Below are 21,160 nucleotides of genomic sequence, written 5' to 3'. Positions count from 1 at the left end.
TTAACAGTTATATCTGTTTCATTTTATGGTTTTGAGGGTGTACTAATTTCTTTTACTTCCTAATATTTAAAACCATTGTATATCTAATTGTCATCAATAACCTATTTAAATTACTATTTTAATAAAAATGTATTATTCATCAAGGGGCAATAAGAAGAGGTAATTTTTACCCTGATGCTGTACAGGCTGAAAACCCCTTCTTCTGGCCATAGTCTGAACTAAAAATAAATAACTAAGCATAGAGCATTAAGCTGCAGCATTTAATATGTGTTTATGCTCTTTCTTGATCTGTCCTGGTTGCCCAGTTTTCTTCAGCTTCTGTAGAATTTGTTCTAACTGCTGTAGAATGTCTCGGTAACATTTCTAGAGTTTCATATTTTCATTAGCATTATATTCCTTCAAGGACGGCAAAAACAGAAATCTGTACTTATCAAACTGCCAACTAAAATTAAAAAGAAAAAAATGTCCTGTTATAGTTTCACTTATTAACACAATTTTGTTTCTACCTGATGTCATCAAACAATAGGATGGATGTTAATGTATTTAAACCCTTGGCTGGCATCATCCAAAAGTTCCCCAAAATATATCTGCCCACATCTCATTTGTATTTCCATTTTCTTATACCTCAGGAATAACATATCTGAAGGGAAATAGAAACACAAATCAGGAGCAAGTAACAAGCAGTTCCAGTTTGAGTATTTTTATGAAACACCTGTAAATAGGAGTATTACAATTATATTCTTGTTGAATGATATGCACTACCTCATATACCTTGGAATGAATAGAATGCAGTCTTGAAACCTATTGTTTTGAATCTTCAAAGATAACTGATTCCTTGGAAATTTAAAGTAGATTTCCATGGATTTCAGGATTAGGGTGATTTTCTACTCAATGTGACTTACTTTAAGTCATTTCCAAATAACAAAGAGGCTCATAATTTCTTCTTTCTCTCCATCTTATGCATTTTCTGTTCTTCACAAAGATACATTTCAATAAATTGTTTGGCTAATACTTTTTCGTCATGATTATTTGCTACTGTTATTCAATCTTTGCATATACTCGCTGTGTAATACATTCTTTAGTTTTGCCTTTTCTCTCCTATATTCAGATATTTTCTTGACCTTAAAAATACTTTCCAACCTACCCCAATGACCCCTACCTCCACAGTTAGGAAACTGTTTAGGAATATTTTAATATTCCTAATGCTATGAGAATATTTCTAAAAAGCCACACACTGATTTTTAGCAAAATCAAACAAATTATAATGAAATGTTTAAAACATAGCCTAACCCACAACTTATAAGTTTTGTTATATTAAAATTTTCTAGTTTTCTTAGGTTTTCTTTTTTGTTTCCTTGGCATTTTCTTTCCATACCTCACACTCAGTATATAGCCAAACACATAGAAATCCACCTGGCACTTAATAAACAGTGAAAAATTGCTATAACACAAAAACCCTCTAAAGGAAATTAGAAAAAAAATCTCCAAACGTACTTATCATGGAGAAATTTAACCAACTTTTAAGAAAAAATCAAATTGAATCTCTGGTGAACAGTTATGTTAATGATAACTCCTATTTTCCATTTCTAGGTCTAGTTCATAAAATAATTATACTCCAATACCAATTTCTCTCTTTCCCTCTCTGTCTCCCCCCTCCCTCACTAGTATATATATATATATATATATATATATATATATATATATATATAGTAAGGTCTATAAGGTATACTAATCTTAAGTGTATATCTTATGATTATATACACATATTCATATGTATATGTACATACTCCTGTAACCACCCAAAAAAAGACACGGAATATCTCCAGTGCTTCATAAATTTTCACTGTGTGCTTTGCCAGTTTATACTCCCCTCAGAGTATGTACCATGAACATCAGTTAGTTTTATCTCTTTTATTTTGTCCTACAGCTCCCCAAACTTCTTAACTTTTTCAATCTTTCTCCTTTTTAAATTAATAGATTTTATTTTTAGAACAGTTTTAGACTTATAGAAATATTGACAAAATAGTCCAGTATTTCATATATCCCTCTTCACAGTTTCCCCTATTATTAACATATTGCATTAGTGTGGTACATTTTTGCATTTGATGAACCACTGTTGATATATTATTAATAAATAGTTGACATTAAGGATCACTTTATGTTGTACAGTTCTCTGGGTTTTGACAAGAGCATATTGTCATGTATCCATAATTACATACATACAGAATGGTTTTACCACCCTAAAAATTCCCTGTATTTCACCTATTCATGCCTCCTCTACCTCCAGCAAATCCCCAAAACCACTGATTCTATAATTTTCTCTATAGTTTGCCTTTCCCAGATTGTCATGTAGTTGGAATCACACAATATGTAGCCTTTCCACACTTACTTCTTTCACTCAGAAATACCCATTTAAGGTTATCCTATGTCTTTTCATAGCTTGATAGATCATTTCTTTTTTATTGCTGAGTGATAGTCCATTTATGTATATACTCTATTTAGTCATCTGTTGAAAATATCTTGGTTTCTTACAGCTTTATAAATAAAACTGTTATAAACATTTTTGTTTATGAAAAACAAGCATAAGTTTTCAATTCAATTGAGTAAATAACTAGGAGCATGATTCCTAGATTGCAAGGTAAGAGTGTGTTGTATATTTATCTTTGCAAGAAATTATGGAGCTCTTTTTTAAAGTGGCTGCATGATTTTGCATTCCCACCAGCAAAGAACAAGAATGCCTGTTGCTCTGTACCCTCTGCCCTCACCAGCATTTGGTATTGTGAATTTTTTGGATTTTAGCCATTTTAATAAGTATGTAGTGCTATCACATTGTTTTAATTTGTAATTCCCTAATGATATGTGATTATTATAAAAATATGATATGGTAAATGTTTAGAATTTATTCATATGCTTATTTTCTATTTGCATATCTTCTTTGTGAGGTCTCTGTTCAATCACTTGCCCATTTTTTAATTGAGTTGTTTGTTTTCTTACTGTTGAGTTTTAAGAATTATTTTTATATTTTGGATACAAGTCCTTTATCTTGCAAACATTTTCTTCCAGTCTGTGGCTTGTCTTTCCATTCTCTTAACAGAGAATATCTTCATATCTTCTATCTCATATCTTCTAGAAGTTATATAATTTTGAGTTTTACATTTAGGTCTGTCATTCATTTTCAGTTAATCTTTGTGGAAGGTGTCAGATCTGTGTCTAAAACAATTTTTTTGCATACGAATGCCCAGTTGTTCCAGCACCATTTGTTGAAATGTCTGTCATTTCTCTGCTGTATCACCCTTGCTCCTTTATCAAAAATCAGTTGGCAATATTTATGTGAGCCTATTACACAAATAGCTATTTCTCCTGTTCCATTAATCTATTTGTCTGTTATTTCGCAAATACTATGTTATCTTAATTACTGAATCTTTACAGTAATCTTAAAGTCAGATAGAGTCATTTCTCCACCTCATTGTTTGTCTTCAATTTTATTTTGTCTAATCTGGGTCTTGTGCCTTTACACATAAACTTCAGAATCAGTTTGTTGATTTTCACAAAATAACTTGCAGGGATTTTGGCTGGGATTGCATTGAATCCATAGGTCACTTGGGAAAAATTGAATCTGAACAATATTGAGTTTTCCTATCCATTTACATGGTCTATTTCTCCATTTATTTAGATCTTCTTTGATTTATTTAACCAGAGTTTTATAGGTTTCCTCGTATAGATCCTGTACATATTTTGTGACATATTTATATCTTAGTATTTCATTTTTGGTTGCAGGTGTGTTTTTTGTTTCAATTTCTGATTTTTAATTGCTGATATGTAGGACGCAATTGAATTCTCTATATTAACCTTGTATGCTGCAACCTTGCTACAACCACTTACTAGTTCCAGGAGTATTTTTGTTGATTATCTGTGATTTTTTACATAGAGAATCATGTCATATATGAACAAAGACAGCTTTATTTACTTTCTCCATATGTATGTCTTTAATTTCCTTTTATTGTTTTATTGCACTAGCTAGGACTTCCAGTGTGATACTGAATATGAGTGATGAGAGGGCATATCCTGCCATGTTCTAGATCTTAAGAGAAAAATATCCAGTTTCTCATCATTATGTATGGTATAAATTGTAGGTTTTTGTAGACATTATTTATTAACTTGAGAAAGGTCCCCACCATTCCTAATGTGCTGAGAGATTATCATGAAGAGTCATTGGATGTTGTAAAGTGCATTTTTTCACATATTGGTATGATTATTCCTTTTTAGCCTATTGATGTGATAGATTACATTATGTGATTTTTTTTAATGTTGAAACTGCTTTGCATTATTGGAATAAATTCACTTGGTTATGTTGTATTATTATTTTTATAAATTTTGGGATTTGATTTGCTAATTTCTGTTGAGGATTTTTGCATCTCTGTTCATGGAAGATATTGGTTCTGTAATGTATATCCTTCTTGTATTGTCTTGTCTTTATCTGGTTTTGATATTAGTATGATGCTTGCCTCATTCAATTGAGTTAGTAAGCCCTCCCTCTTCTGTTTTCTGGAAGAGATTATAGAAAATTATAATTCATTTCAATGTCTTCCTTAAACGTTTGTTGGTATTCACCATTGAAGCCATTTGATCATAATGCTTCTTTTTTGAGAAGTTTATTAATTATTCACTGAATTTCTTTAATAGGTATATACCTATTCAGATTATTTATTACTCCTTGTGTAAGTATTTTCAGCAATTAGTCCATTTCACTTAAATCATTGATTTTCAGGTTTCTCTGCTTTTTTTTTTTTTTCTTTTTGGGAGGACAGAACTGATGACTTCCAACCTCTTTACATGTTGGAGCTGAAACCAGAAATCAGTCCCCTCCTTTGTTTTTTAGATTGCATACTTACTGTTGATTACTCATCAGGTTCACTGACTCTTTCTTCTGGTGTCTCCATTTTATTGTTAGATCCATCGAGTGAATATTTTATTTAGATATGGCATATTTTAGTTCTAGAATTTCCATTTGGTTCTTTCATATATTTTGTATCCCTCTGTTGAGGTTTTACTATTTTTCATTTAGTATGACTGTATTTTTTCTTACCTCATTGAGTATAGTTATACTAGTTGCTTTAAAATCTTAGTCCATTAATTCCAGTATCTGAGTCATCTTGGAGTTGGTCGTCATTGATTGCCTTTCTCTTGTGAATACTCAGTTTTCCTGTTTTACATATGTTGGGAAGTTTTGGATTGCAATCTGTACATTATGAAATAATATGTTTTAGAAACTCTGAATTCTATTATATTCTTCTAAAGAGTATTTTATTTTTCTTTTGTTTTGCTTTTTTAACAGGCACATAATTTGGATGAACTCTACAGACCCATGGTGGGGAACAGCTCAAAACACTTTAGTTTTTTTTAGCTTACTTGGGCTGTTTAGATGCTTCCCCATGTATTTGCAGTTCATGTCTTAGTCAATAGTTTGGGCAGAATTTACAGCAACAATTGATATTTTCCTTTCTGGCTCTCCCTTTCCTTGAATTTCTTTGCCTCAGTTTCTAGTTGCTGTGGTTTCCACATCCCAGGACTCTGAGTCTTCAAACCAGCACATTTTCTAATGGAATTAGCCTATCCTTAGACTAAAAGCCGTAAACATGGGAAATTCACACTGTGACTTTCCTTCTTCAAAGTGTCAACTTTCCTCCTCCCAGTCAATATCTGCCTGTTATTGGTCATTCCCTTGTGCTTCCTAGTAGCTTTTATATTTTTTTGTCAGCTGTTTTCAGTTGTCAGGGAAAGTTAGATTGATGGGAGGTAATCGGCCATATGAAAAGTAAAACTCTTAGAACACTGTTGATTTTTGAAATTTAATCTTGGTAACTGTTGAATTTATAGGGCTGTGTATGTAGTGATTTATATCTTTGTAAATGAAGACAGTCTTGACTCTATCATTTGGATCCTATACTTCTACTATTTCTTTTTCCCTCTGACTTATTACTTAGGCTAGGATTTTCAGTATATGATGAGAAATAGTGATAATAATGTACATCTTTTTTTTCCTTAGAGGTCATATACCTGCATTAATTATTTTTTCTTCTTAAGTATAAGGCTTGTAGTTCATATGATGTACACACACACACACATACACACACAAACATTTCTGCTAGATAAATTTAATAAATAAGCAAGTTGCTTACTTTTAAAGGATTTTTCTCCATCATGAGTTGATGTTTGAGATTTATTGAATTTTTTTCTCTTTTAGTTGAAAAAACTATATGATTTTCCTCCTTTATACAACTTTTGTGGCAAATTATTTCACTAGATTTTAAGACTGTGAAAGGAAAATCAAAATGAAGTTGGTATTGCTAAAAGAGCTCTCTAAAATGGAGCCAGAAGGCCACTGAGGAAGTGTGACTTATGCATGTCTCAACCCAGATGGAATCTTAACTTTGACCACTTTTTGTCTTAACATAGACATCCAGAACATCTGCACAATATTCCAGAAACTCAAGATACTTATTGGACCCTTGCCCTAGAATAACTCATGACAACCTATCCCTCAAGGACAGATATTTCCTTTCTTGCATCAGGATCAAACAATTCATGAACAACCTTGTGGCTTTTGCCTATATAAGCTCCTGACTCTTTCTCTTTCCCAGAACATTCTCAGTTTTACCCAAATCTGTGTCTCCCAATTTGCAGTCCTAAGTCCCCTAATATTCTTTGGTTTTTGTAGCCTCCATACTGATTATTCTTCAACAAGTCATTAAATCATGCTTGCATTCTAGGGATAAAACATGTGGGGATGTGATAAATTTTAATACACTTTTGGAGTCAAATAGCATAGAAGTAAACATATACTTTTGTAAAAAAAAATTATATTCAATAAGAAATCTATTTGTCTCCTTTTACCCAGATTTGATTAAAAATAAACTAAAACCTGAAGAAAGATCTTAGAGTAAGCTGATTAATCACCCAAAGGGAGATTCCTTGCTCTATATCAATGTAAAAGAAAAACAAAAACTATTTATTAGGTATGTGAATTCCTTCTATTCAATTTGTCAAAATTCTTTCAATGTGTAGATGTCAAAAAACACCAACAATGTAATCTTTATGTTTGATAGGATGACTTAGATTCTTGGTATCTGCTTTTATGTGTGCAAAATTTATCTTTAGCATGTGAAATATTTTTTGCCTCTGATGGTAATTATCTGTTTTAGGATAAAGATGTAGCAACTCTGGTATTTTTCTAATTTAAACTCACGTTAAACATTCTTAATACCACTCAAAGCTAATAGTTTACTTGAAATTTCACATCTATTATCATAAATGAAAAGAGCCTCTGCTTTTCTATTCCTCTGCTATCCTCATCTAGTTAGAAATCTGAATTTCAAACATGCTTTTTAAATTAGCTGCATGTATTTTGAATTTTTTTCTGTTGTGATCGTTAAATTTATGTGTCAACTTGGAGGGTGCTTTTGGATGAGATTAACATTTAAATTGGGAACCTTGGATTATTATTGCCCTCCATAATGTAGGTGGCCTCAGCCAATCATTTGAAGGTCTGAATATAACAAAAAAGACACCCCCTTCCAATTCTGAGGAGCAAAATGAAATCCTCCAGAAGACTGCCTTTGAACTTCATCTGCACCATCAGTTCTCCTGGGTCTCCATCTGGCCAGCCCACAAGGCAGATTTTGGACTTGCCAGCCTTCATAATCGTGTGAGCTATTTCTTTTTAATAAATTTCTTTTTGTATATACACACATACTTTTGGCTCTGCTTCACTGGAGAACCCTAAATAACTATATCTCTTTTCTGTAACAATGTGTAAGAGAAAGGAATTACCTATTTTTAGAAACTTTGGAAAGACTCACCTGTAAAAACATCCGGGCCCAGAATTATTTTATTGATATCTTTTGTAAGCATAAGTTAGTGTTTCATTATTCATTTGATCTCTTGGCTCTTAGTCTATTTAAATTTTCAGGTAATCTTCATTTCGTTCATTCTTATGACTGCTTACTTCTGCTTCACTGTTCCATCATTCTTACCTATCTGCCTGGGGTTAATTATAATGCTTTATTTTGATTTGGCAGGGGAGGTCTGTTCAATTAATTTTTCTTTTTGTTCTTTCCTTTCCTTTTCTTTCTTCTTCTTATTAATTATTTATTTTTACATTTCATATTCTTCAAATTTCTAATTTTGTCCTGTGAGTACATAGCTTTTTGGGAAATAGCAGCTGCATTAGCTGGGAATGCACTGACCCAGGAAAAATGTTATCATCCAGACTCTTAATTATAGCTTCCAAGGTGAATTTAGGAAGTGAGTCTGGGGAATGTGCCTCAAAATGGAGATGCTCTTTCCTTACAACCTGAGTTCACCAGCAAACTCATTTTCCTGCCCTCAACCCATACTCAATCAGGAGACTTTCTGTACTTCTGCTCCAGACACTGCTCACACCCAAGGATTTCTCCCCTGCGTTCTGATAAACTAGATGACTGAGAGAAGAGGAGGTTATGAACAGAAAGTTTTAAAATCTGAGGCTCGTCCCTCTACCCCTATCTTTTCTTATTTGCCCTGCAGCACAGTCAGTTTTGTAATCCTCCAGTTCATCCTCCTATTTCCTTCACTGATTATTTTGTTTTTTGATCTTGTCTGAGATGGAACAAGTAAACAGAGATACCCTGAAGCAAAAAAAGGAACAGCAATAATGCTCTTCTTTTCTTAGTTCCCCACTGGTGCCTCTGGCTCTCTTCTAACCCAGGACCAGGAACCTTCCACCTTCTACGTCTCTGGGTTTTAATGTTCAACTTCCCTCTTGCTTTTGTGGCATCTCCAGGATTAAGCTCTGGGAAAGGAGCCAGATTCCTGTGCTCCTTTCTTTTCCATCTTGTCAGGAGCCAGGAGTCAGAGACACTTTATTTCCTGAGTTCTTTTTTTGTTTGTTTTAAATAAAATGTCCCACACTTCCATTGAGGCAGCTTGAAAGTTAAATCTGAAAAACAGGACAATTAGGATTAAAAACAAATGGAACTTTTTGAACAGGAACAGAGAGAAAAAATTCTCCCAGCCTTAAGAAGAGCAGATAAATATGGCTAAGCACAGATTTTGACTCTATATTTTCTATAAGCTAATCAAAGTGGCAGAACCAGCTTTATTTCATAGACTCACATAAATTCATTTGCAGGGACATGTTTTCCTAGAGATTTTCTAAATTTCCTTAGCATTTAATCCTGGATGGTAACCACCAGCTTTTTTTTTTTTTTTCTTCCTGAAGATTCTAAATGCTTTGAGTAACTTGATTCTAGGCTCCTTTTGTCCAATTACTGATCTGAGACATGACTGTTATTTATTCCAGAATGGAAAGCATTTGTTTTAAGATTTTCTACATATTTTCTGAATCCCTTGCTTTTTCCCTACCATTTGTTAATGAACTCTTAGCAATTTATTGTCTAGTAGGAGGAAAATAACATAAGAATTGTTCTCTAATAACTTACCACAATTTAAGGAACTGAATGAATGAAAATGTTAAATGCATATGTTCCATAAACCAATTGTTTTCAAGTTTCAAGTTTCCTTCCAAAGGTGTTCCCTTAACCAGTAGAAAGAGGTATAGCTTCACCAGTATGATGGTTAAAGGCACAAAGGATCTGTTCTAGGAGGGTTTGTATTTTTTGTCTAAGTCTTTTTGGGAAATAGGGTCTAAATCAAAGACAATGTGGATTTCCTCACTAAATTCTGATGTGTGTGATCTAATCACAACAGAAATAAATCAGCTCCTCATCCCAAATTGAGGCTTATCTTTAAAATATTTTTTAAAAATCATACTCTAGAAACGATCAAATTGTGCGTAAGGAATATACTAACATCAGAAAGTTCTGTAAATGCTTCTGTCTAATGCACCAAAAATGATTCACACTGTGAGTTAGGTTAGTGCACAACACTGGAGCCACTGATGAGTTGAAGACCAGTAGGTGAATGATTGAAGGCATTAGACTTCCAAAGCAGATGAACTACAGAACTTGTATTTCCTGAGAAAATGCTAGTTTGAAAGAATCCACCAAGATCAAGGGAGTAAAACTCAAGAAATCATTTCTATTCTCCTTATACACAAAAACTATCACATTTAATATCTATGTGGTATGTAGCAAGACTGCTATTTCTACTAGCAGAGAGAGCAGGAGATATTTTTATATTAAGATTTCAGTTAGCACAGAGAGAATACCTCTGCCTCCACCCATTCTCGTTCTTGCCACCTAAAAGTTCATTGTAAGCAACTATTTCCTCTGCTATGAACCCATCTACAATGGTAACATTACCCTGAGAAATGTTACTGTCAACTGTTTCTAAACCCAAACTCTGCTTTCTTTCCTCATTACACTTTACCATGATTTGTTAGTTGTTGTCTTAACATAGTAGACTACAGATTACTTCAAGAAAGGGACGTTGTTTACTTTCTTCACTAACTCTCCAGAGCACAGTGACTGGATCATGTTAGATGCTTATCAGATATTTGGTGCATCACAATGTTAGTTGAACAAAAGTCTGATAAATGAAATTCAAAGACAATTTGTAGTATATATTTTCCCCAAGATAACATGTTCAAATCACGTACAAACAGGGGAAGAAAGAATATAAGTTCCTTAATGTTAATTTCCACGGCCTTTCATGGCTTAGAAAGATAGTTTCCAATATAAATATTATGTGAGCTACATATATTATTTCAAATTTTATAGTAGCCACATTTACTAAGAGAGGAAATTAATTTTAGTAATATATTTATTAGCCCCATACATACAAAATATTATATATAATCAATATAAAGTCAATATAAAAATCACTAATGAGACATTATAATATATACTTTTTTTTCGTACTAAGTCTTTGAAATCTGGTGTGTATTTTACACTCATAGCACATCTCAGAAAGCACATGTGACTATTGTCTGCCATATTGGACAGTGAAGGTACAGAGCAGCATTTTGCAAACTTAAATGTATAAAATACACACCTGAGGATATTGTAAAAATCCAAATTCTTATTCAGTAGATGGGTTGGGGTGGAGGTTAGTCCTTTCTAATGACTTCCTAGGTAATGCTGATGCTGCAGGTCCATGGACCACATTTTGAGTAGCAAGAGTCGGAGCACAACATAAATTCCTCAATAGCAAAATAGAGAAATAAAGAGTAACAAATTCTCAAATTTATAGAAAGTTTCAGCCAATGCCTCTCTCTATATTTGTATAGTCATTAGTCTATTCGACATTTCCACTTGAATGAATAATAAATATCTCAAATTCAATATGGATCCTTTATTAAGCTGTTGCCAACAGAGGATAACTGAAGCTCAGTCACACTGGGGACCCCCTGGGGAACTGTGTAGAATACACCTCAGAATGCTCGCCCTCCCCAGTATGAGAAGCTGAATAATTTATCCACTGCCTTATATTCCCCAATGTTTGAGACTTAGCTCCGGGCATGTTACCTCTGTTGAACTTTTGGGTTGCACCTACAGTCAAGTTGAATTACAACAAAAAATCTCATTGATTTAGAGAAAATCCTAAAGCAGACAAGAAGACACATCTGTTTGGATCTTGAAGGCAGACACTTTCAGCGTGCATGGCATCAGGCCACTCCAGGTGAAATCAAAGGTTGTTGAGGGTACATTGTAATTGTGTAGAGATCCAAAAGTGTCTACTGTATTTCCTATAAGTAATGGAGGTATGTGACTTGAAGTCTCTCAAAAGGTGGCAGATTAATCAGTTTCTCCTGTAAAATGGGCTTAGTCAATATATGTGATGTACTTAGAAGAGTGCCAAGTATTAGCAGTTATTATTGCATAGATAGTCTAAATTAACTCCGTGGCTCATATTTCTATTATCTGAAGTGCTTGCATATCTAACTCCTTTGTTTTTATTACTAATAATTCTCACTAACATTGATTTGCCCCTTTGTTTTAGTGATTTCTTTTGATTTTGAATTTTTTTTTCTTTATCTTATTTCTTAATCTTTTGAAAACCTGGGTGTCTAAATTGAGGTATGCTATCCTCAAAGAAAATTTTAGTTTGATTCTTCTAGGAACAAGTTGGAGTTTTGACCACTCTAACACCCTTCCAGGTTATCAGTTTACTCTTAATTTTGTTTACCCTACTTTGCACCAATAACATCACCTGTCCTCAGCACAACTATTCCTGTTAGTGTATTTTCATTATAGTTTCAGATCACACAGTTTTATTTATTTTATGCGTTTTGGCCCTTACAGGTTTCTCTTGTTTCAGTCACACTGGAAAAACATGATGCAAATTATGCTTCACACAGGAACTCATTACCTCACACGGGAGGCAGCATCTACAAATTTTCTGATGGGAGTAGAAATCAGAAATGATGTTGTTTCACACATTCTTTAGATTCTACATTCATGCTTTTTCTCATGTGGTGTCAGGGCCATGTTATAGGCAAAACTGTAAGAAACTGCAGGATTCTTTAGGTCAAAAGTGGTTGAATATTTTCAAGCTCCTATACTCCACTGTGGGAGAAATCAGAAGCTTGAAGTGTCATTGAGGCCATTATTAAAGAATCTTATTTGGAGGTATAATGATGCAGAGAAGGTCAGAGAAATTACAAAAATACTTTGTCCTCTTACACAATAGTGAACTTAAATACTCTAATTCAAAAGGTATCTCAGAGATGATTCTAAGTAAATTTCTGTATCCTTTTCAAATATGATGGTTTTCTGTCTTTTTTCCAAGTGTTTTGGAACTTTGATCAGTTTTCTTATCAGTTGACTAGACCACACACTATTCCTTGAGGATGAATTTGAAGACATACTCATGTGGGCCAGTGGGGAGGAATAGCAGGCTTGTACTGCCCAAGTGTAAAGCAGTTACAGTTGATTTACAGCATTCCCTGTTGTGAATAAGGCAAGAGTTGTTTCTGTTTTAATTTGTGGATATTTAGGGTCAGGGCATTTAGCTACTTTCCTTCCCCTGTGAATGCCCAACCACCTGTAGAATCATGATGTTAGAAATGGAAGAAATGTTTTATCCTAAATTCGAAACTAACACCCCGAAGGGTTAAGTGAATTTCACAAGGACAGACATAGCATTTTTGTAGTGGACCCAGAAACAAGCTCAACCTCTTGACATCCAGGCCCTAGAATTTCCTGGTGTGCAGAGTGACCAGCCCTCCTGATTTACACAGGACAGGATGGTGTACCTGGGATGCATAACTTTCAGTTTTAAAACCAGTGAAGTCTCAGGCAAAACAGGAAGAACTGGTTACCATAAACATGTTCTCAAGATTTAGTTTTCTCATTAAGAAAAATTTCTGGAAATATTTACCTACCAATACTGAGATTTAGTGGAATCAACATAGGAACTGGACAGACGGTCAAAATTTATATCCCAGCTGTCTGGCCAATGGAATATGGGCAGAGTGATAAACATCATCTCCAGACCTGGACCATAATATTTCCCAATAAGACTTTCCTCATTCTTTCTTCACATGTTTCTTTAATAGAGGTCAAAAGTCCAGTGGCCGTACAGAACAACAGAGCCATTAGAAGAAACAGCCTTAGTTGCTGAATCCTCTCCTAAGTAAAAGACTAGCCATAAAACATTTAAGAGGTTTCAAATTGTTATAAAAATTAGTTTTCCTTGACTAACACAGGTACCTAGCAGCAACATTATGTATTTATCTATTTTTTTCCTCCTCTCCCTCTTTACCAATATGGCAAGTATGAAAAGATGGTTAACAAAACTAGGAGCATTTTCTCAGTATTTTTGGCCATAAGGAAATACTTTGAACTTCTTAAAAAATTGCAATAGCTTTTGGATGAAATGTTTACTGAGAGTGGTAAAACAAATTTAAATAAAATTAAAATTAGAAAGCAGGAATTTGTGGTCTTGAGGAAGCATATTTAATTTTCTTGCGGATTGTTATGTATGCTTTTTTATTGCTTAGAGCTTTTCATTTGTTCAAAACATTCTTTTTTATATATATTTTGTTGACATGTAGATGAGTTTGAAAACCCATTTGTTCACAAACCTTTCACAGAGTACATCTTTTACCCTGTCATCATTTCCTTGTTCCATCATTGTGTTCCTCCTAAACTCTATCTATTGTATATGTAGAAAGTATATAAATACCATTTATGTAAGTGGTTCAGTAGGTGACATTTTCATCAGTCATAGCTTGTGATTACTTTTTTTCTCTCTTACTAAAACAACTGAATATGTACTAAAAGACTAGAAGAAAAGAACACTAAAATACACAGAGGATTTCAAAGCAGTAGATATCATTTAAAAGCAGATAATCATCCAGGAAGAAGTGGAAAATGCAAATGATAAGTGACTCACAGATCATAAGTGACCACATCTCATTTCCTCTAAGTAAAAGGATAGATATTTGCATTAGTGTTAAAAGAAAAGGATATTTAGGTTCAACTGTTTTAGGTATTAAATGTGTCTTGTGTACTTCTTGAATAATTCTAGATATACAAGCAAAGAAAACAACACAAAATATGTTATAAATAAGATACTGCAGTGCAGGTGACTTATAAATATATGTTTAATATAAATTCACATAAACTTGTTTTGGATTTAATCACAGTGTATGGGATTAAATGTCTTCTTATCAGTGGGATTGATTCTCTTATTACCAACAAGATAAAACTAACAGTCATTGCAGCACTATCACAATAGTCAAGATATGAGAGCAACCTAAGTGTCCACTGACAGATGAATGGACAAAGATGTGGTATTTATATACAATGGAATACTACTCACCCATAAAAAAGAATGAAATTTTGCCATTTGTGACAACATGAGTAGATCTAGAAGGTATTATGCTAAGTGAAATAAGTCAGAGAAAGACAAATACTATATGATCTCACTTATATGTGGAATCTAAAAAAACAAAACAAATGAACAAACAAAACAAAACAGAAACAGACTCATAGATACAGAGAACAAACTGTTGGTTGACAGGGGGTGGGGGTGGGTGGATGGGAAAATAGGTGATAGGGATTAAGAGGTACAAGCTTCCGCCTATAAAATAAGTAAGTCATGGGAATGTATTGTACAGCACAGGGAATATAATCAATAATATTGTAATAACTGTATATGACAGATGGTAATTGACATCATGGTGATCATATTGTAATGCATAAAAATATCAAATCACTATATTGTATACTTAAAACTAATATAATATTGCATGCCAATTATAATTCAATAAAAATAAATAAATAAAATTGAGGAGAAATGTAGATCTGCTCCTGTAGCTTAACAACAGATTTAGAAAAACTGTGAAATTGTTGCAGTTGGAATTGCTTGCCTGTGTCTATTTCTACCCAAAACAACTCTTAACATTAATTTTTAAGTGTTTTATTTAGTCCTTGATAAGAAAACTTTTCTGTTTATTCTTTAAGGTGATATTTAAAGAAATATGTAAAAAGAATAGACCATAAAATAACAGGTTAGCAGCAGATATTACTTAATTTTGGTCTTGACATCTGTCTGACCTTTAGGAATAATTTTAAATACCTTCATTAAAGCCAGAGAATGGCTACAGTAGTCACTCCAGTGATTCACCTGTAGTCATTCTAACTATTCATCTTGTAGCCATTCTAGTTACTCATTTGTGGTCAATTCAGAAGGGAAAATGAAAATATGCCATGACACCACCAAGTAGCTTGAAAGATAAATATAGGTATGAATAAGAAGCTAAAAATATCAAAAGTGAACTTTTCAGAACAGTATAGCTATGTTATTCACCAACTTTCCAAGGCCCAGAAATGACTACCTGAAATCCTTATTTCAAATTATAATTAATTAATTAATTAATTAACAAATAAACCCCGCTTCTTTGTTTTATGGGAGAAGATGTACATAGAATATTAGGACCAAAGAAGGCTTTAAGGATCATCTTCTCTAGCTAAGTCATATAACAGCTGAAAAAACAGGATCTGAAAAAGTGATTAATACCACATTCCATATTCACTACATTTAGCAAATATTTTATCAAAACCCAGTTCTATTTATTAATTTATTTTTGGCTCCTTTGGGTCTCCATTTCTGTGCACTGACTTTCTCTAGTTGTGGCAAGCAGAGGCTACTCTTCGTTGCAGTGTGAGGGCTTCTCACTGCAGTGGCTTCCCTTGTTGCAGAGCACGGGCTCTAAGCACACGGGCTTCAGTAGTTGTGGCTCGTGGGCTCTAGAGCACAGGATCAGTAGTTGTGGCGCACAGGCTTAGTTGCTCCACGGCATATGGGATCTTCCCAGACCAGGGATCGAACCCATGTGCCCTGCATTGGCAGGCAGATTCTTTTTTTTCAACATCTTTATTGGAGTATAATTGCTTTACAATGTTGTGTTAGTTTCTGCTGTATAACAAAATGAATCAGCTATATGTATACATATAAGATGTGGCACATATATACAATGGAATATTACTCAGCCATAAAAAAAATGAAATTGAGTTATTTGTAGTGAGGTGGATGGACCTAGAGTCTGTCATACAGAGTAAAGTAAGTGAGAAAGAGAAAAACAAATACCGTATGCTAACACGTATATATGGAATCTAAAAAAAAAAAAAAGGTTCTGATGAACCTAAGGGCAGGACAGGAATAAAGACACAGACATAGAGAATGGACTTGAGGACATGGGGAGGGGGAAGGGTAAGGCAGGCAGATTCTTAACCACTGTGCCACCAGGGAAGTCCCCAAAACCCAGTTCTTTTAACTCTTAATCTCTCCCTTTTACCTTTGTCTCTGTCTGGTGGCCTTTTGACTATATGGTAATCATTAGATTTTCATATTAGTTTTAACAATAACATGTAAGTATTTTGTTCCTAAGAAAAAAAAAAATAATTGAATTGCTTTGTATGAGCGTACAAGAGAAATTGAGTTTGCTTTGATCATTTTTCAAACTGATGAAATCCTTGTCAAATTGTAAAAATATATAAATTCCAGAATGTTGTACTCCCTCAAAAGTATTTACTACATTGCACATAAAAAAGAAATGTATTTACTACATTGTAAACCCTATGACTCCAGACATTTTCATAACACACACATATATACACACACACTGACATATATATTTGGTTTTTTACTTATACAGATATCACATGATGAACTAGTAGATCAAGAGAGAAAAAGTATGTAGGAATTATTAAATTACTGTTTCTCAACCTCAAACCCACCCATCTATATTCCCCTTTGATGCTAGTGTAGGGACAGCAAACCAAATGTCTCCTTTACCAACTGGCTCCATTTTAAATTCTGTCAATAGAGGGTGCTAGAGAGAGACTGGATTACTGGAGAAGGGTTAAAGATATGGGGTTTGCTCATTTTTGTTAGTTTCCTCTTGTTTCCACCACCCCTTCCATGGTTCTTCCTCCTGGCAAACACAATTGATTCCAGTTGCTGCAGTTAACTTTCAGTTTCTCTGTCATTTCTACTACCAGTGCATCACATGCTCTTAGAGACAGAAGCATCCAAAAGCCTACAACTCTTTCCTCTGAGGTCTGAGTCCCAGCTCTATTTGAGTCATTCTCCTAGTTCCTCATGCACCAGCAGGGAAACATCCGTTCCTCAGAGGGCTAGGCCAACCTTAGCTGCTTTCCTTTGTTTCCCCCACCTTAAGGATGAGTAGCTGCTTTCTGTACAGAACTTACAATTTCTGTAAAAATTGAGTTTCTTTTTTTTTTCATTTTTAGTTTTCAATACCTGACTAAATATTTATTTATATTAACATTTTCTCTGCTACAGTAACTGCTGTGCTTTCTGTTTTCCTGACTGAACCTTGACAGATACAAAAATAAAAACTTGACAATGATTGAGGACCTATCATGCATCAGGTCTCACTGATATATTACTTACCTTACAGATTTTATCCGGTATACATAGTAATTTTACTATTCTTCCACTAACAGCTTTATTGAGGTATAATTGATATACAAAAAATTGCACATATGTAAATATACAATTTGATGAGTTTGCGCACACACACACACACACACACACACACACACACACATATATACGCATATACACACCCAGGAAAGCAGCACCACCAACAAGGTAATAGGCATATCCATCACTCCAAAAGTTTCCTTGGCCCTTTTGGAGTTCCATTTTGCTTTTTTCTGTTTTGTTCTGTTCTGTATTGTTTTATGTGTATGTGTATATGTTGTATTAAGAATACTTAACATTAGATCTACCCTCAACAAATTTGTAAGTGCACAAGACAGTATCATAACTATGGGCACTGTGTTGAATAGCAGATGTTATATACATGCAATGGAATATTATTCAACCTTTAAAAAGAAGTAAATCCTGCCATTACTCTAAAGTAATCAAACCCATAGAAGCAGAGAATAGAATGGTGGTTGCCAGAAGCTGAGGGAAAGGGAAATGGGAAGTTGTCCAAAGCGTATATGGTGGCAGTTACGTAAGATAAGTAACTACTATTCCCTTTTAATGGAGAAGAAATTTCAGGATTACAGACCTTGAGTAACTTGCTCTATTCATAAATTGTGGTTGGAAGTCCCTGAAGGGGGACAATAACAGGAAAATCTCGTCTTTCACTATCTGCTATATGCTTTCAAACCTTTGAAAAATTACTTGAGGAATGATAATAATGACAGCTAATGCTGAATGATATTTACTTGGAGTTAAGCACCCTTCTAGATGCTTAACACATAATTATTATTTGTTAATAACACATATTAATTCATTTAATCCTCAAAATAACCTAACGAGATAGTACTGTTTTTATGACTAGGTTGCAGATAAGAAAACTAAAATTCAAACCAGGCAGTCTGGCTCTCTTGTGTGTTCAGAATCACCAGCATGTTCTGCCTTAGGAGAAAAACAGTAACATGAATATAAATAAGGATAAGCTTCTCAATGATACAAACAGTAAGTTTAGATTCCTACAATTTTCTTTTCCATAAATAACTTCCTGTTATTTTTCTCCTTCAGTTTCTTTCCTCCCACCCCACTCCTAGTCTAATATTATTACATATAGTCTTCTCATACTAATGATCCTTGAGTTATTCCACATGTTAAGAAGTTATTCAAGACCTTTAAAACCTAGGCGCTAACCCAATTCTCCAAATTCTTCTCCACTGCTTTACAACAGGCACTATGCAAGACTTTTTTCAAACATTATCTGTGCAAGCCTGGCCCTGTATTTAGTACTTCAGTCTCTTCTTTGTCTGAAATGCCTTTCTCCTCTCATGACCATTATTTGTTTATATAGTAACCAATAATAAGAATGCTGATTAAGAAAATTTTCCTGACTAAACAGTCCATACAAATTAAATACAGCTCTTGAATTTTTAAAGCATTTATTGCCTTAATTATAGAAACTTATTGTAGGCTACCTTATATTTTTTACCTTTTCTTTTTATATAAGTTTCATGTCATTTTAAACTAGACTGTAAACTCCATGAGGCCAGAGATCATGTCATAAATTTATTTATGTTCTGGTAGTTCTAATAATTACTATACTGTCTTACACACAAGCATTGCCAAATAAATGCTTATTGTTGAAGATATGATAAGAATCATACAAGCATCCCAACTCTTCCACTCTTTTGGAATAGGAGTCTAAACTTAGAGAAAGAAACAATGCTAGAAATGAAAAGTATATAAGTAATTTTTCACCACATGCATCCCTAAGAATGTTATAAAATCTGTTAGCTTCCTCCTGAAAAGTATACTTTTAAAACTTTAAAAATCCAAGAGATTGGAAAATAATTTTATTCCCACAAGAGTTAATAGATGAATAGATTAAGAACTCCTAAAGTACAACAAACACACAAGACCTCATTCCAAGACATGTCATATAGCCAAAAGCCATTCACAGTATACTATGGTTTTTAAGATGACAGATACACTATTCAAACATTGAGTCCACATCTTAGCTTAGCTACTGGCTAGCTGCAATAGTAAGCAAGTTATGTGCTCTAAAAGGACTTTATTAAAGGGTGATAAATACAATAACTATTATATCTACTTCATAATATTATTTTGAAGATTATATGAGATGATCTGTAAAAGTGGTTAACATAGTACCAACACCTAGGAAGTACTCAGTTTCTTGTAATTATTTGTTCTCTGTATCAAAGAAATGACAGTCTAGGGTGCTGTGTCACAGTGAGACCAAGATCATTTGTGAGGAAAATTGCAAACTGTGTAATAATTACAACATTAAGTGGGAGGGATTATTCCTATTGTCTCTCAACCCCAAAGTCAGTAGCAATGATGGATATGAAATTTCATATTCAAAAGACAACTGCTTCACATTATTAGACAACTAAGCTGATCTATCCCCTCTCTCTGTTCCACACTATTCAATAGAGAACTCTGACACTTTATTAGAGAAGGTGGACGTTTAGAAGAAATGTGCAGGCCTGGAAAGCACTGTTAGTTTCCTCTCCCATCCCCTTTTGAGTAAGAAAAAAAGGGACTCTCACCTATGCCATATGAGAGGGATGCCCAAGACATCCACTGAAAGAGATTAGGGGAGCCTCCTTCCTCTTCTCCAGCTGCATTCGATGACACTCAGAAAATTCTCGACCACACTGTGCTGATATCCAGATGGTGGGTGATGTAATCCTTTAAAACCTTGACTGCAATCTTTTGGAGTTTGAGAAGTTTGAGGCCGATATTAGCCTCTCAACTGGAAAAGTCTAGAGACAGGAGACAATCCAGGCACAATAGCAGGGCAAGAGAGAGAGGGAGTAGCTGTAGAATCAAATTCAATTCCACTTCGGTTTTTTACCTATGTTAAATAATTTTACAGTGTGGCGGTACCTCCTGAGATCTCCGAAAAACAAAACCATAATGTTCCCCCAAAATGAGTCAGCATTGGGATGTTGTCATGAAGCAGGACATTTGACCAAAGGTGAAAAGTACAAATATTAGCTAAGTCTCATCCTTTCTCCCTTCCCTGAATCAGTGCATAAACTTTGCACTGATTTTTTTTTTTTTTTTTTTAAAGTAATTAACTTATTTATTTATTTTTGGCTGTGTTGGGTCTTCATTTCCGTGCGAGGGCTTTCTCTAGTTGTGGCAAGCGGGGGCCACTCTTCACGGCGGTGCGCGGGCCTCTCACTATCTCGGCCTCTCTTGTTGCGGAGCACAGGCTCCAGACGCGCAGGCTCAG

The sequence above is a fragment of the Phocoena phocoena genome, chromosome 14 (assembly GCF_963924675.1).
Source record: "Phocoena phocoena chromosome 14, mPhoPho1.1, whole genome shotgun sequence".
In the NCBI taxonomy this organism is placed as follows: Eukaryota; Metazoa; Chordata; class Mammalia; order Artiodactyla; family Phocoenidae; genus Phocoena; species Phocoena phocoena.
The sequence above is the reverse complement of the archived record's forward strand: the minus strand, read 5'-3'. Positions refer to the sequence as shown.